The following is a 16,553-nucleotide window of genomic DNA, read 5'->3' on the forward strand; positions in this document are numbered from 1 at the left end:
AAGTACTAAGTCATGTTTTGCAGAGGGGTCAAATACTTATTTCCCTCATTAAAATGCAAATCAATTCATAACATTTTTGACATGCGTTTTTCAGGATTGTTTTGTTGTTATTCTGTCTCTCACTGTTCAAATAAACCTACCATTAAAATTATAGACTGATTATGTTTTTTTCAGTGGGCAAACGTACAAAATCAGCAGGGGATCAAATACTTTTTTCCCTCACTGTACTAACAATAAGGCAAGTGTGGTTGTATGATCATAAGGCTTAATCTTTGTACAATTTATGATTGTACAAATTTCGTGATTTCTATAGATTCCGCAGAGTTCATAACATGATTGTTCTACTGGAAAGGTGTGTATTTTTGATGACCTGCAGGGTTGAGCTAGCATTCCTCAACCATGCTTTATACAACATAAACAGCACATGCCTCAAAGGGGGGGGACTATAAAAAAATTACACTGTGTACATACAAGTGTATCAAGTTAAGTCATTCGTTTGGCAGTCCTTTACAGTTACAGTCCTTTGGCATGTAAAGTCCTCTTGGTAAGGACAAGGGTGATGGGTGCAAGTCCCCTGACAGTGTCTGTTGTAGCCATGTCTGCTCTGGGACAAGTTTGCTGTAGGAGGTCCTTAGAGGTGTGTCTATAGTGAGGCATTCATGCTGATTAGCAGCGCAGCTGACCACTTTGGTCCTGCAGCTCCGTGATAAGCTGTTCAAGCTCTTTGACATCATCACTCAGGTCGCCATGGATCTCCCCAGTAGCAACATATGTGTGCAGTTGCTGAGGAGAAACGGTGTAAAGAAATACAATTACTACATTTGGTTATAAGTTATCGCAAAAAACAATCGAGGTCGGTGAAGTAGTAATGACTTGATGTGAGCAGTCCGATACATCTGTATTATGTGGTGGGGTGTTGGCATGAAGGCCAAGTATTTTGTACTGTACCTTGGCTTTGATGGTGAGGCTTCTCAGGCTGAGACGAGTGGAGGACAACATCTGCAATGCCTCTTGGGGGTTACTCTTCTTTTTACTACAGCTGAGGGTCACTGTGAACCCATAAATGTGAGAAATAGAGACAGAAAATACCTATTAGCACATCAATATTTGTGATTAAGAGACAGAGAAACTGGTTACAAATGACGGAGTCACCCATGATTCACCAAATTATATTTTGACGGAAGAAACAAAGTACTTTAAGCATATGTTTTCGTTTCAGTCACCTCCATCTCCTCTAACTGAAGCAAATTGTAGAGATTTTTTTTCTATTGATAATGTCAAATTAACAGCCATACAGAAAGACTCATGTGAAGGTGAAATTACAGAGGAGGAACTTCTGGATGCAATTAAAGACTTTAAATCCGGGAAAACTCCAGGGTTGGATGGCATACCAGTCGAGGTATACCAAACCTTCTTTGATATACTCAGAGGACCGTTATTAGCATGTTTTAATCACTCCTATGTAAATGGTAGATTATCAGACACTCAAGAAGAAGGTCTGATTTCATTATTACTGAAACAGGATACAAGTGGAAAATATAAAGATCCAGTCCATTAAAAAAAATTGGTGGCCCCTTACACTTCAAAATTCTAGCAAAATGTATAGCGCATAGAATAAAAAAAGGTATTGTTGGACATTATTCATTCTTATCAGACAGGTTTTTTACATGGGCGATACATTGGAGATAATATGAGGCAAGTACTGGAAACAATAGAACACTATGGAAAATCTGGGAAACCAGGCCTACTATTCATAGCAGACTTCGAAAAGGCATTTGATAAAGTACGACTGGGGTTTATATATAAATGCCTGGAGCATTTCAATTTTGGTCAATCTCTTATAAATTGGGTTAAAATCATGTATAGTAACCCTAGGTGTAAAATAGTAAATAATGGCTATTTCTCAGAAAGTTTTAAACTGTCAAGAGTAGTGAAACAAGGTTGTCCACTATTGGCATATCTATTTATTATTGCCATCGAGATGTTAGCTATTAAAATCAGATCCAACAATAATATCAAGGGATTAGAAATCCAGGGCTTAAAAACAAAGGTGTCATTGTACGCTGATGATTCATGTTTTCTTTTAAATCCACAACTTGAATCCCTCCACAGCCTCATAGAGGATCTAGATACATTTTCAAACCTCTCTGGATTACAACCAAATTATGATAAATGTACTATATTATGTATTGGATCACAAAAAAAATACAATTTTTACATTACCTTGTAGTTTACGAATAAAATGGTCTGATGGTGATGTGGATATACTCGGAATACATATCCCAAATGAAATAAATGATCTCACTCCAATACATTTTAATAGAAAGTTAGCAAAAATAGATAAGATCTTGCTACCATGGAAAGGTAAATACCTGTCAATTTGTGGAAAAATCACCCTGATTAACTCTTCAGTATTATCCCAGTTTACCTATTTGCTTATGGTTTTACCTACGCCTAGCGAACAGTTTTTTAAATTATATGAGAAAAAAAGATTCCATTTTATTTGGAACGGCAAGCCAGACAAAATTAAACAGGCCTATTTATATAATGAATATGAATTCGGAGGACAGAAATTATTAAATATTAAAGCATTAGACCTATCACTAAAAGCTTCAGTCATACAAAAATTATACTTAAATCCAAACTGGTTCTCTAGCAAACTAGTAAGATTGTCTCACCCAATGTTCAAGAAGGGACTTTTTCCCTTTATTCAGATTACAACCCCTCACTTTCAGGTATTTGAAAAGGAAATCATCTCCCAAATATCACTATTTCTAAAACAAGCCATAGAAAGTTGGTTGCAATTTCAATTTAATCCTCCAGAAATGACAGAACAAATATTGCAACAAATATTGTGGTTAAACTCAAATATACTAATTGATAAAAAACCGTTCTTTTTTGAGAAAATGTTTAAAAAAGGTATAATCTTCGTAAATGATATTATCGGTAGGAATGGTGGAGTTATGTCGCACATGCAGCTGACAGAAACATATGGAAATGTCTGCTCTACCCAAAATTACAACCAAATAATTGCAGCATTATCGCAAAAATGGAAGAGGAAAGTGGAAGGAGGAAAAAGTAAGAACTTGTCTGTCAGCCTTGCATTAAAGAACATAATTGGTTAAAGAAAATTGTGATAAATAAAAAAGTTTACCAGTTTCATTTAAGGACCAAAAGATTGACAGCCGATAGAATGTTATTTGTATGAGGGATACAATCTTCCCAGCTCTGCAGATTTGGCTGTGAAGAGACAGAATTATTAGATAATTTGTTTTGGTACTGTCCATTTGTAGCTTGTTTCTGGACACAGGTCCAGGAATGGCTGAAGGACTGCAATATTTGCATGGAGCTGACCCTGCAGATAGCACTACTGGGTGATCTGAAAAGTCATAGTCAATCGATCAATAATATTATAATACTTTTAGCAAAAATGTTTATTTTCAATTCACAAACTGTAGAAACAATGAGAATAGAAAGGTTCAGAACTTTTGTAAAACATCACAGTACAGTTGAAAAATATATGTCAAATAGAAATCCAATATGGATGGTGGTAAGAGATAGATGGGAGGTGTTGAATGGAGATGAAGGATGGGACTAATAACAACAAGATAACTAGTGTAAGACATGCTGTGTCCATAATAAGTATATAGGTTATACAGTCGTATGAAAAAGTTTGGGCACCCCTCTGAGGCTGCATAATAATTTACTCTGTCGTCACAGAAAATGATCACAGTGGCATGCCATTCATTTTCTAATAAAAGCTGAGTACTGGGGTATTGTCCAGACAAAGATTTTTAGTATAGCAATATTAATTTGTATGAAATTAAATCAGATGTGAAAAATTGGCTATGCAAAAATGTGGGCACCCTTGTCATTCTGTTGATCTGAATACCTGTAACTACTTAGCACTGATTAATTGGAACACACAATTGGTTTGGTGAGCTCATTAAGCCTTGAACTTCATAGACAAGTGCATCCAATCATGAGAAAAGGTATTTAAGGTGGCCAATTGCAAGTTGTTGTTCTCTTTGACTCTCCTCTGAAGAGTGGCAACATGGGGGCCTCAAAACAACTCTCAAATGACCTGAAAACAAAGATTGTTCAACATTATGGTTTAGGGGAAGGCTACAAAAAGCTATCGCAGAGATGTAAGCTGTCAGTGTCCACTGTGAGGAACATAGTGAGGAAATGGAAGACCACAGGCACAGTTCTTGTTAAGGCCAGAAGTGGCAGGCCAAGTAAAATATCGGAGAGGCAAAGGTGAAGGATGGTGAGAACGGTCAAAAACAGCCCACAGAAGACCTCCAACATAATCTTGCTGCAGATGGTGTCACTGTGCATCGTTCAACAATTCAGCACACTTTGCACAAGAAGAAGCTGTATGGGAGAGTGATGCGGAAGAAGCCTTTTCTGCACACACGCCACAAACAGAGTCGCTTGAGGTATGCAAACGCACATTTGGACAAGCCAGCTTCATTTTGGAATAAGGTGCTGTGGACTGATGAAACAAAGATTTAGTTATTTGGTCATAACAAGGGGCGTAATGCATGGCGGCAAAAGAACACAGCATTCCAAGAAAAACACTTGCTACCCACAGTAAAATTTGGTGGGGGTTCCATCATGCTGTGGGGCTGTGTGGCCAGTGCCGGTACTGGGAATCTTGTTAAAGTTGAGGGTCGCATGGATTCCACTCAATATCAGCAGATTCTTGGGAATAATGTTGAAGAATCAGTCACAAAGTTGAAGTTATGCCGGGGCTGGATATTTCAACAAGACAACAACTCAAAACACTGCTCAAAATCTACCCGGGCATTTATGCAGAGGAACAAGTACAATGTTCTGGAATGGCCATCCCAGTCCCCAGACCTGAATATCATTGAGAATCTGTGGGATGATTTGAAAAAACGCCTGTCCATGCTCGGCAACCATCAAACCTAACTGAAGTGGAGATGTTTTGTAAGGAGGAATGGTCCAAAATACCTTCATCCAGAATCCAGACACTCATTAGAGGCTATAGGAAGCATCTAGAGGCTGTTATTTTAGCAAAAGGAGGCTCAACTAAATATTGATGTGATTTTTCTGTTGGGGTGCCCAAATGTATGCACCCGTCTAATTTCGTTTTGATGCATATTGCACATTTTATGTTAATCCAATAAACCTAATTTCACTACTGAAATATTACTGTGTCCATCAGTTATTTTATAGATCAAAATGAAATTGCTGATTCAAACACCCAATTATTTATAAATGGAAATCATGGAAATTGTTTGGGGTGCCCAAACTTTTTCATACGACTGTATATTGTGAGCTTTTGTGAAAGAGCACAGTTAGAAAGATACGGCATATAGAAGCATACCAGATGGATATCATGAAAATGATCGGAGGAATTTCAGGAGTAAAAACAAACAATATAATTATTGACTGTGTCCATAAAATGTATATAGTATGTACAGTGAGGGAAAAAAGTATTTGATCCCCTGCTGATTTTGTACGTTTGCCCACTGACAAAGAAATGATCAGTCTATAATTTTAATGGTAGGTTTATTTGAACAGTGAGAGACAGAATAACAACAACAAAATCCAGAAAAACGCATGTCAAAAATGTTATGAATTGATTTGCATTTTAATGAGGGAAATAAGTATTTGACCCCTCTGCAAAACATGACTTAGTACTTGGTGGCAAAACCCTTGTTGGCAATCACAGAGGTCAGACGTTTCTTGTAGTTGGCCACCAGGTTTGCACACATCTCAGGAGGGATTTTGTCCCACTCCTCTTTGCAGATCTTCTCCAAGTCATTAAGGTTTCGAGGCTGACGTTTGGCAACTCGAACCTTCAAGCCAGGACCTTAATGTGCTTCTTCTTGAGCCACTCCTTTGTTGCCTTGGCCGTGTGTTTTGGCTCATTGTCATGCTGGAATACCCATCCACAACGCATTTTCAATGCCCTGGCTGTGGGAAGGAGGTTCTCACCCAAGATTTGACGGTACATGGCCCCGTCTATCGTCCCTTTGATGCGGTGAAGTTGTCCTGTCCCCTTAGCAGAAAAACACCCCCAAAGCATAATGTTTCCACCTCCATGTTTGACGGTGGTGATGGTGTTCTTGGGGTCATAGGCAGCATTCCTCCTCCTCTAAACACGGCGAGTTGAGTTGATGCCAAAGAGCTCAATTTTGGTCTCATCTGACCACAACACTTTCACCCAGTTCCCCTCTGAATTATTCAGATGTTCATTGGCAAACTTCAGACGGGCATGTATATGTGCTTTCTTGAGCAGGGGGACCTTGCGGGCGCTGCAGGATTTCAGTCCTTCACGGCGAAGTGTGTTACCAATTGTTTTCTTGGTGACTATGGTCCCAGCTGCCTTGAGATCATTGACAAGATCCTCCCGTGTAGTTCTGGGCTGATTCCTCACCGTTCTCATGATCATTGCAACTCCACGAGGTGAGATCTTGCATGGAGCCCCAGGCCGAGGGAATAATCGCACCAACTGTTGTCACCTTCTCACCAAGCTGCTTGGCGATGGTCTTGCAGCCCATTACAGCCTTGTATAGGTCTACAATCTTGTCCCTGACATCCTTGGAGAGCTCTTTGGTCTTGGCCATGGTGGAGAGTTTGGAATCTGATTGATTGATTGCTTCTGTGGACAGGTGTCTTTTATACAGGTAACAAGCTGAGATTAGGAGCACTCCGTTTAAGAGTGTGCTCCTAATCTCAGCTCGTTACCTGTATAAAAGACACCTGGGAGCCAGAAATCTTTCTGATTGAGAGGGGGTCAAATACTTATTTCCCTCATTAAAATGCAAATCAATTTATATATTTTTTTACATGCGTCTTTCTGGATTTTTCTGTTGTTATTCTGTCTCTCACTGTTCAAATAACCCTACCATTAAAATTATAGACTGATCATTTCTTTGTCAGTGGGCAAACATACAAAATCAGCAGGGGATCAAATACTTTTTTCCCTCACTGTATAACAATGAAGTAGAGGCCTAAGCATTGTTGTTCATTAGTTTACTCCAATTAGGGAAGGGATGGTGGGGTTGGAAAGTAATAAAGGGAAATATATATATTTTTAAAGGATATGTATGTATATATATATATATATGTATGTATATGCGTATATGTATGTATGTGTATATATATTTGAGAAAAAATAAAAATAAACATATGGGGGATTGGAAGTGATGCAGGCAATTACATTGATGGAAGTTACAATCTATCTGCAATATTAAATCTGATCTACCCCCTAAATAAAAAAATAAAAAATAAAAAAATAGTAAGGTATGTGTATTAAAATGAGTGATTGCTAGAGGGAGAGATGAGGGGTTTCTGGGTCGGGGTCCAGGGGCCATGGCCCTGGCTGCCCTGGTGAGACACTGTGGCACCATGGACCTATGCATGACTAACAGGTCCCATATAGACACAGGACTGTGGGTTATACTGCACATGTTTGGAGAGGTTGAGGAGAGGAGTAATTTCTCCTGGGACTGGTTAATGAGGGCTCCACCTTCCTCAGGGTGATTTCTCAAGCCTGCAGTCAGAGACTTTGTTCAGTGGGTCTCATCTCGTTACGCCGAAGACACTTCACCGCTCACCCCCGCCGTGACAGGCCTGGCAGCTTGCAAATAAATCATTAGACCGGGACCTTTTTCCACAATGCCTGTTTAATCACTCCTGTGATCACGGTCTGAGATAACATGATCAAAATGTCCTCTGTAACGCCTTCACTTACTTTTTCAGAGGACATCACAGTGAATATTAATTCAGCAGGATGACACACCACTCATTTATTTTGTAGAATTGTACCAATATCAACAAATACCTTATCTATGGTAGCTATGAACAACACAAAATGATGAATAAAGCTCAGAAGAATATGTTATTCTATGCTGCTTTGAGAAACATACCAACACAAAGCCATGTTCCTGAGACCAGTGAGGATATTGATAGGCTAGTTCCCCATCGCCGCAGTGTCTTTTGTCTTGGTGTTTACCCGACACCTTTTATCTCCCTCTCGCACATGAGCAAGGGAAAACAAGCGGTGGTCTCTTCTATTCTATCTGAGCTACACCTTTCCCCTGTATGGTCTTCTTCAGCCGCGACAGCACAGAAGGTCAAAACAGCATGATTTATGGATGAGGACCTCTTCTGCGCTACCCTCCTCCTCTTTCTCATCACTTTCTTTTTTCGCATCCCTCTCTTCTGAACTCTGTGGATGCAGTGTCCAGGCCCATCATAGAGGTTACAAAGCTGAGTTGAGTGAGGGGGCTGTGGTAGAGGGGGCTTGGTGGGTTCTGATCAATTAGCTAAACCTGTATCTCTTTATAAATCATTAAGATCAACAGCTCTCTGGTGCTTTTCTGAAGGACACAGGGGCAGCATGTGGGAGGGTTTGGGGAGTCACACCACAGCCTGTGTGTGTGAGGTGTAAGGTGTATGTGTGGGATGGGGGACAAGGTGTGTGACTTGAGTGAAGATGAGCCCTAGCGACAGCATCAACGCCAGAGATGTGCTGGAGAAGGCACATTGCTATTCCTCCCTTGTTGCCCTGGTGCCCTGACTCCCTCTGATGTTTAATTCAACACAGCATCCGGCTGTAATGAAAAACCTGGGGATTTTCGAGATTAACAACTTTATTGGAGTTCTTCTATAGGACAATCTCCTCCATCCTGCCTGCTGTCTCCATCGCCTCTCCATCCGCCAACCCCCTTGCCTCCACACTAACTCGTAGAGTAATTGTTTGGATCGGGATTGCGTTTAGAGGGCAGTGGGGTAAGACGGATTGTTTGTCTTCTTTTTTCTCTTCTCGTAGCTGCCATCGATCATATCTTCTCCCCGCGCGGCCTGACGCAAAGACGCGTAGGAGATGTGACATTAAGCATGATGAGTGTTCCGTGTGTCTCCACCAACATGCTGCGGTCACGTGTGCCGCGGGTGTGTCGGAGAAACGTCTGTGTGTGTGTGTGTGGGATGAGGTGTGTGTGTGTAGGGGTAGGGAGTGCGACACTCACCGTAGGCCAGATCTATGGCTCTCCTTATAACCTCCTTGAAGGTCCCAGAGTCTTTCTCCCAGCCGCTGGCCTGCACTTCACAGCGATGGGCCTTGGACAGGAAATGCAACGCCTACCACACAAACAGACACACACAAGAAAATACATTAAAAACAATTATCCCCCCAACACATAGAAATGCTGTGGGCTACCATTTAAAGAAAATCAATTATTGTCACATACCATAAAGCCTGACCAAGCTGTTGGCCACATCAAGCCATCTGGTTTATAATGAACACATTTGATGAATAAAAAAATTAACAGAAGTCATCGTTGTGGCATGACTGGCCTATGGGAGGGGGAAATGGCAGTGGAAAGACTAGTGGAATGACAAATAACATGCCAGGACTAAGGATTATTGGGTCACAACTCACTAGTCACACTTAGGACATGATCAGGCTGGGAAATTACATTTTTGGTCCACCAGCCACTGTGGCAGGTAGATACAAAAATCTACCAGCCACTCAGATTTTTTACCAGCCAAAATATTTTTGCCACCACTATTATAATAAAATAAATTATTAAAAACAGGGATGAGAACGCTTTTGATTTTTCTAAAACAAGAAATGTACTACTAGTAAGAAGTAAATGGGGTATATTGCTTAATTTCCTTTCATTTTTGTGACCTGCGTCTTTTAACCAATGTTAAAATAAATCATTCAGATACAATAGTAAAAACAGATAAACAGTTCTACGACTGAACATCAAGAATCAACAAAGTACATACCATGCCACAAAAGCCTGAGTGATATGGCTTATTTATTATTATAATTCAGGACTACCAGGGCCTAAAATTAACATCCACCACCTGCCAAATGTGGGTAGATTTTGGCATTGGCTGGTAAAGGGATGGATCGAAATTTACAGAATGGTTACCTGGAGGAAAATGGGGGAGGGTCATGCTTTTTAAATTTCAGCCAAGGTGAAGGTTTAGTATTTTTTAAATTAGTCCAGGGGAGGGTCATGCAATTTGTAATTGATGAAACTTCAATATTTCTCAGTGTTTTAGAATTAGTTGCATAGAAATGTTTGCAAATGCATTGAAAATGAAATACAGAAATACATCATTTATTTAAGTATTCATACTCCTGAGTCAATACATGTTAGAATCACCTTTGACAACAATTACAGCTGTGAGTCTTTCTGGGTAAGTCTCTAAGAGCTTTGCACACCTGGATTGAGCAATATTTGCACATTATCCTTTTTAAAATTCTTCAGGCTCTGTCAAGTTGGTTGTTGATCATAGATTATTTTTTAAATGTTTTACTTTATTTTTTATTTTAACCTTTATTTAACTAGGCAAGTCAGTTAACCCTCGTGTTGTCCTCCCAAATGCCTTACGCCTTTTGTCCTCTGGGGTCAAAAATGACCCCGCCTGGTTTGACTGTTTATAAAGCATACAGTATACATTTTCAATCAATTCTGTGTTACATCTTTATTCTTACTTCTGTTCAACCCATTACTATAATTTTTTTCATTTGTTTTGGAATTTAGAGCCAATAGACCTTGTTTACATAAAAGTATACCCTGTTTTTAAGTAAAAATACAATGAAACTATGAATTATTTTGACCTATTATTATTTTGACTATTTCACTTATCACTGAGTGGTATTTGTAAAAGTTTAGTGAGGATGCTGTTTTTGAATCATTTAATTTTTATTAATGACAGCCCATAATCACACCTTTTGTCCTCTGGGGTCAAAAATGACCCCGCCTGGTTTGACTGTTTATAAAGCATACAGTATACATTTTCAATCAATTCTGTGTTACATCTTTAGTCTTACTTCTGTTCAACCCATTACTAGAATTTTTTTCATTTGTTTTGGAATTTAGAGCCAATAGACCTTGTTTACATAAAAGTATACCCTGTTTTTAAGTAAAAATACAATGAAACTATGAATTATTTTGACCTATTATTATTTTGACTATTTGACTTATCACTGAGTGGTATTTGTAAAAGTTTAGTGAGGATGCTGTTTTTGAATCATTTAATTTTTATTAATGACAGCCCATAATCACACCTTTTGTCCTCTGGGGTCAAAAATGACCCCGCCTGGTTTGACTGTTTATAAAGCATACAGTATACATTTTCAATCAATTCTGTGTTACATCTTTAGTCTTACTTCTGTTCAACCCATTACTAGAATTTTTTTCATTTGTTTTGGAATTTAGAGCCAATAGACCTTGTTTACATAAAAGTATACCCTGTTTTTAAGTAAAAATACAATGAAACTATGAATTATTTTGACCTATTATTATTTTGACTATTTGACTTATCACTGAGTGGTATTTGTAAAAGTTTAGTGAGGATGCTGTTTTTGAATCATTTTATTTTTATTAATGACAGCCCATAATCACACCTTTTGTCCTGCCTGGTTTGACTGTTTATAAAGCATACAGTATACATTTTCAATCAATTCTGTGTTACATATTTAGTCTGAAAATAACGGTAGTTGTTTAATACTATGCTCTTTATGTTTCAAACAAATTTGAAGTAATTTGATTGAATTATGGGTGTTTTACTAAATGTAATAACTTCTGTTGTCCTCTGGGATCAAAAAGACCCCGCAGCACAAAGTTTACATACTGCTTGGCAAAACATCTTTGATCATGTTTCTTTGATGTGTGGGGTCAAAACATCTTTGATCATGTTTCTTTGATGTGTGGGGTCAAGCAATGGTTATGACAACAACAACAACAAAAAAAGTATTTTCTCACAGGTGTTTGGGCATTTCACATTTTAGTCTGAGAGAGACAGGCAGCACAATGAGGAGGCAGAAGTTTTATAATGCACAGGAGGCTTGCAAGATAATTTTTGAAATAAAAGAAAATAATGACCAGGAGGACAATGCTGCACATAATGAGGATGAATCAACTGATGAAGAGGGTTCAGGGTCAGCTGGGTCCTCTTCCTCAGATTCTACCTCATCTGTTGATTCTTCGTCTTCATCATAATAGATGATGTCCTCCACTTCTGACACTTCTTCCATTTCAACTTCAGATTCTACCTCATCTGTTGATTCTTCATCATAATAGGTGCAGTGCTCCACTTCTGACACTTCTTCCATACCAGCTTCAGATTCTACGTCATCATCACGTTCATCCATTTCCTTATATTCATAATCATCTTCCATTTCTGCAGCAGGAGATGTGGGGGAATCTTCGGAGGAAGAAGTAGCATGCTGTCTGTATGTTGGATCTATCACCTCATCATTATGTTCCTCCTCTTCTGACCCTGAACCCTCTTCATCAGTTGATTCATCCTCATTATGTGCAGCATTGTCCTCCTGGTCATTATTTTCTTTTATTTCAAAAATTATCTTGCAAGCCTCCTGTGCATTATAAAACTTCTGCCTCCTCATTGTGCTGCCTGTCTCTCTCAGACTAAAATGTGAAATGCCCAAACACCTGTGAGAAAATACTTTTTTGTTGTTGTTGTTGTTGTCATAACCATTGCTTGACCCCACACATCAAAGAAACATGATCAAAGATGTTTTGCCAAGCAGTATGTAAACTTTGTGCTGCGGGGTCTTTTTGACCCCAGAGGACAACAGAAGTTATTACATTTAGTAAAACACCCATAATTCAATCAAATTACTTCAAATTTGTTTGAATCATAAAGAGCATAGTATTAAACAACTACCGTTATTTTCAGACCAATTGATGAATAAAAAACATATTTTGTCGGCAAAATATTTAATTTGGGGTCAGAATGACCCCAGGACAACAGGAGGGTTAAGAACAAATTCTTATTTACAATGACGGCCCACACCGGCCAAACCCAGACGACGCTGGGCCAATTGTGCGCCACCCTATGGGACTCCCAATCACGGCCGGTTGTGATACAGCCTGGAGTCGAACCAGGGGGTCTGTAGTGACGCCTCAAGCACTGAGATGCAGTGCCTTAGACTGCTCCGCCACTCGGGAGCCCATTTAAGCCGATTTAAGTCAAAACTTTAATTTGGCCACTCGGGAACATTCAATGTCCTTGTGTTTTAGGTTATTGTCCTGCTGAAAGGTGAATTATTCTCCAAGTGTCTGTTGGAAAGCAGACTGAACCAGGTTTTCCTCTAGGATTTTGCCTGTGCTTAGCTCTATTCCGTTTATTTTTATCCTAAAAAAAACTCCCTAGTCCTTGCCGATGACAAGCATACCCATAACGTGAGGCAGCCAACACCATGCTTGAAAATACGAAGAGTGGTACTCAGTGATGTGTTGTTGGATTTGCCCTAAACATAACGCTTTGTATTCAAGACATAAAGTTAATTTCTTTGCCACATTTTCTGCCACATTTTTGCAGTTTTACTTTAGTGCCTTATTGCAAACAAGATGCATGTTTTGGAATATTTTGTATTCTGTACAGGCTTCCTTCTTTTCACTCTGCCATTTAGCTTAGTATTGTGGAGTAACTACAATGTTGTTGATTAATTCTCAGTTTTCTCCTATCACAGCCATTAAAATCGAACTGTTTTAAAGTCACCATCGGCCTCATGGTGAAATCCCTGAGCAGTTTACGTCCTCTCCGGCAACTGAGTTAGGAAGGACGCCTGTATCTTTGTAGTGACTGGGTGTATGTTTATTTGTTTTTATCTACCAATAGGTGCCCTTCTTTACGAGGCATTGGAAATTCTTATTGTTCTTTGTAGTTGAATCAGTTTTTGAAATTTACTGCTCGACCTTGGGAACTTACTGATAATTATCTTCATTTTAATTAGACTTTAACAACAAGAAGGGTTTGTGTTGGAGCCTATTTCTTCCTATTTAAGAAATAAAAGGTAGGCCTACCTGTTTGACAGACGAAATTAGGCTATAGGCTGCTATATCCATAGATTTGTCAGTTAAATCTTCCACTCACCATGCACTCTTTAAATAGCCTACCTCCGTGTCAGTGAAGGGCTCTTAAGTTAAAACCAAGACTCAAATTGAGGGGGTACATGCCATAGGCTTACCATTAATTAAAGAAAACGGCAAAAAGCACACAAAAAAGCCCTACCCCTTGCTATCTTAAAACAGATCCAATTATATAACAGCGCTTTGGTCCGTGATGCTTTATGCTACAAACAAGCTGTAAAATACCCGGGAAAGACATGACTCCGATGCATATGGGGATATCATTGTTTAGCTACAACATCTATAGCAGAGGAGACAAAAAAATTGACTTTGCTTGGGAAGTAATCTAATTCTGTCACTCGGGGCGGCAGGTAGCTTAGTGGTTAAGAGCGTTGTGCCAGTAACCGAAAGGTCGCTGGTTCTAATCCCCGAGCCGACTAGGTGAAAAATCTGTCGATGTGCCCTTGAGCAAGGCACTTAACCCTAATTGCTCCTGTAAGTCGCTCTGGATAAGAGCGTCTGCTAAAATGACTAAAATTTTAAAAAAAATTAAGCTATTCCCTTTCTGTACAATAGAAGATGTTTAAACCCAGACAGCTTTTAGGGAAACACTTGTGACCTTCTCTCATTGGGTTAAGCCATGGAAGAAGAGTAGCCAGCAGTTAAAGCTTAAATTTTTCTGCATCGGTAGGCCTACTCTGTCTGGGGTAGATTCCTAATGACGTCTCAGATTGAATTATTTGCAAACAGGGACAGTTGCGTTGCAAACAAGACACACTGATTTGGCATTGGAGAAATATGATAAGATTAACACATAGACCTATCTCTATATCCATTCTTTGCCTGTACATTTCGGTAATTTGTACGGTATTAAAAAAGACTCCGCTAATATGTAAAATGACGAAGAATTGCATGACATTTTTATAAAAAAAAAAAAAATTCTCTGACCTGTAAATACAATGACAGATTCATGCAATGCTTTTACTATTAAGGAGATCTTTCCACCCCTACTCCTGTCCACGGTGGTCTGCGAACCCACAACCTTCTGGCCCGCAGCCCTGTGCTCTATAAAAATTCCTGCATTGCCATGTAATGCTTACAGGACGAAGAACAGTTTCTAAAACTGCATATCTAAGGCTCTGGTCTGTCCAATAAGTGAGGGTAAATGGTAGACATGTTCTCTGCTATCCACTTTGTTTAAATTATTATTTTGGGTATAGGGAAGGGTTAATGTTTTTTTTCAAGGGTTCAGGGAGGGTTTAGGTAAAATATATTTTGCTGAAGGGAGGGCCATCCATTTTCATTTCAGAGGTCCGATTCTCTCCATGTAACCCTTATTATAAATAACTTTCACTCCCTAAGAATGTCCAATTCACCAGCCACGTTGGTAGGTGGTCACACTCAGGGCTATACAGTACGAGCATTTCATAAAAAAATAGTCAAGTATGGGCACAAGTGCAAGTTGTGACTTATAGCAAAATAAATGCTGCAGTAGCTGTTTTCAAAGTATTTCTGCCTTTTTGTTTCATATTTGGTAATGCACAAATAAATCTGAATCCTAATGTTAACATATCCCACCTTGCGCAGCAACACTGCCTGTCTAGGGTGGCTGTGAGCATTTTTGTGTGTTTAGTTTTCATGACTCAGATTAAATCGAGCAATACACAACATTACTTCTTACTAGTAATACATTTCTTGTTTTAGAAACTAAGCATGCTCTTGTGTTTTACAGTGGCTGGTATACAAAAAAGTTAGTTTTAGGCCCTGCCCTATGCTGACATTTTTTACAAGGTGTACATGATTTGCTCCTAAGTAGAAATGTAGAAGCAAACAAATAAATCTAGGAGAACAATTAAAGTATAAGTGTTTTAATGATAAGAAATTACAAAAAGTTCATGAATAAAAGGAGTGATCCATGCTCAATCAAGCACAATCATTACCGTGGTAACTTGGGCAATCGCTTGTCTGTGATCAAAACAAATCTCAGACTGCTATGTCTTCCTAGCAGCAGACAGTTTCAGCAAACTCAAACTAACATTGAAAAACAACCTAGTGTGTGAACACTATAACTGGCCAATAAACACGAGGACAAAGTCACACTTTAGTAGCTTTTCTTTCAATTCGACCAACTTCTACAGTGGGGAAAAAAAGTATTTAGTCAGCCACCAATTGTGCAAGTTCTCCCACTTAAAAAGATGAGAGAGGCCTGTAATTTTCATCATAGGTACACGTCAACTATGACAGACAAAATGAGGAAAGAAAATCCAGAAAATCACATTGTAGGATTTTTAATGAATTTATTTGCAAATGATGGTGGAAAATAAGTATTTGGTCAATAACAAAAGTTTCTCAATACTTTGTTATATACCCTTTGTTGGCAATGACACAGGTCAAACGTTTTCTGTAAGTCTTCACAAGGTTTTCACACACCGTTGCTGGTATTTTGGCCCATTCCTCCATGCAGATCTCCTCTAGAGCAGTGATGTTTTGGGGCTGTCGCTGGGCAACACGGACTTTCAACTCCCTCCAAAGATTTTCTATGGGGTTGAGATCTGGAGACTGGCTAGGCCACTCCAGGACCTTGAAATGCTTCTTACGAAGCCACTCCTTCGTTGCCCGGGCGGTGTGTTTGGGATCATTGTCATGCTGAAAGACCCAGCCACGTTTCATCTT

At 39.2% G+C, this 16,553-nt stretch overlaps 1 pseudogene across 1 annotated transcript in view; it reads right to left on the reverse strand.

Annotated features, from left to right (window-relative positions):
• Positions 1-523: 523 nt before the first annotated feature.
• LOC311133326 (tetratricopeptide repeat protein 27-like) overlaps positions 524-16,553 on the reverse strand; it is a 169,084-nt pseudogene continuing 153,054 nt past the window's right edge. The window contains exons 17-19 of the transcript XR_014615196.1: positions 9,012-9,123; positions 949-1,049; positions 524-783 (exon numbers count right to left, since the gene is read on the reverse strand). The product of XR_014615196.1 is annotated as a tetratricopeptide repeat protein 27-like (transcript). The remainder of the gene's footprint in view (positions 784-948; positions 1,050-9,011; positions 9,124-16,553) is intronic.

This window comes from Coregonus lavaretus, assembly GCF_964263955.1.
Source record: "Coregonus lavaretus genome assembly, chromosome: 1".
In the NCBI taxonomy this organism is placed as follows: Eukaryota; Metazoa; Chordata; class Actinopteri; order Salmoniformes; family Salmonidae; genus Coregonus; species Coregonus lavaretus.